Below are 2,235 nucleotides of genomic sequence, written 5' to 3'. Positions count from 1 at the left end.
TTCTCTCTCTCTCTCTCTCTCTCTCTCTCTCTCTTCCTCTTGAGCGAGTGCCGTTCCCTGAGAACGATCGGAACGATACGGTACGGTACAGGGGATCGGAGACGGGGGCGGGGGGAAGGGGGCTTCTCGGGTTCCCCTCGTTTTAGTTTGCAAATGGAAAAACCAAGGGAGGACTAGGGCACGCGAGTCGCGACCCGCCAGGAAAATCGCCAGCCGAGAGAAGTCGAGGTTCCCTCGCGAGTCGGATCTCGCTGTGCGACTGTATGGTTAACCGTCGTCACGCCGGAGATGTGCCGGAGGTGTGTGACGAACTTTTTCCCACCAGACGAGACACACGGGGTGGGGTGGGGTGGGGGGGGGGAGGGCAGAGGAGGTAAGTTACGACGGTACCGCCATTTGTTGTAACGGCGGTGGTCCCCTCGTTTTACCGAGGAGAGTGTTTTTCAGCGCTGGATCGATGCACCTCGTGGCCCCGACACTTATGGACACTAAAATGACGTCTAGATCGAAAAAAAAAATTTTTTGGCAAAAAAGTCACTCTTTTAATTAATCCGAGCAGGATTTTAATTGAACGAATATTTTATCTGAATCTTTATTATTGAAATATTTGATATATTGAGGCATATAAATTGCGAAATAAATAAAATAATTAAAATCCTTTTTGATATCGCAGACAATACAACGAAGAGAACAATTTCAGGCAGAATTTAAGTTTATTAAATGGAACATTTTTTTATGCGTATGAAAAATTTGGAAAATAAAGTAAATCAAATTTTCATAATTTAAGAAAATTTACTCTTTTTCGTAAGAAACTATATGAACATCCAATCTCTTGTTTATTTTTACTCTACATTATTCTTGATATTTTTGTAATTTTTGTTACCTTTATCGCAAATGGCGGTGACTTACCAGCTTGTCGGTTTAGTCATATCCGAGGCTTCGTTCAAGGTTTCAAGTTTGTGTTGATGTCGTGAAGAGAAAAGGGACTTTACGCGCCATTTTTAGAATCGTTATATCGCGCTTTGCCATTTTCGTTGCTGGTTTCTGAAGAGAATAGAGCTATGACAGTCTTTCCATTTTTAGAATCGTTCATTGAGAGAATATAATCTTAAATATGGCACGCGCGAAATTATGAAGCATTATTATATAACGATTTCTAAATTCTTTTTTTGTCAAAATCTCTACTCCCGTTTTTATACACGAATTTTATTTAACCCGCATTTTATTCATCCTATATGAATAACCTCTAATATTTTACTTCTTCAAATCAATCATAATAATGATAATCATCCAAATTGATTTAATACTTAAAAAATAATAAATTAAATATGCACTAACAAATATTTTTTTATAAAAAAATTGGCTGGATGGGGGAAGGAGGGACGAAAACTTTCTTTTGAAAAAAGTTAGGAATTTCTGTTCAGTGAAAAATGGTAAGACACATAGATCTTATTGTCGTGGTTTTAGCATTAAAAGGTGGCCGCTCGTTTCAAAACTCACGTCATAAAAGTTCGAAGCTTGTAAATAGAGAAAGAATTTTTTTATTCTGTTGAATTAAATTTTCTTACTCTGTTCAATTAAATTTTTAAATCCACAAATTTTTTTTCTCCTTGAGAGAAAGGATAGCTTATCGAGATTCAGCCGCTTTTAACGCTAAACGCGCGTCAAGGTATAAAGATAGAAGACACTTAAACGACAGACATTTAGACGACAGACAGATAAGAGACGTTTTTCACAACATTTAATAAAACGCTATCAACTATGTATGCCTCTTTTTTACTCAAATACTCTAAAAGTTACTTACATATGTGTATAATTTTTATATGATTTATTCTTTTTTTTCTCAATGCCATGCGCGCGGACGTGTCACATTTTTGACGGAAAAAAAAACCCACACTTATGCCTCTTTCACCTTTATTTCTTTTCTCTCTTTCTCTCTTTCTTCTTTTTTTCACCATTTTTTTTTTACCCATTTTTATCTTTCGCTCGTTTTATTAGGCACCGATCATCGATGATGAACACAGTAAGGTATGACAGCGCGATTGTAGAGCGAAAAAGAAAGAGAAAACAAAGAAGAAAAGAAGAAAAAAAGGTGCTTCGCGGAAGTTGACACGTCCGGCTTCTGTACGTGTGTATGTATGCATGCATGTCCCTATACGTTTGTGTATGTGTGGACGTGTATAAATTTAATACTATCGTCGTATTGTTTACATTCTCGCTTATATATATAAATTT

The sequence above is a fragment of the Polyergus mexicanus genome, unplaced genomic scaffold, assembly GCF_030449975.1.
Source record: "Polyergus mexicanus isolate NDT 795.1 unplaced genomic scaffold, iyPolMexi1.0 SCAF_3, whole genome shotgun sequence".
Classification (NCBI taxonomy): Eukaryota; Metazoa; Arthropoda; class Insecta; order Hymenoptera; family Formicidae; genus Polyergus; species Polyergus mexicanus.
This window is presented reverse-complemented; position numbering follows the sequence as displayed.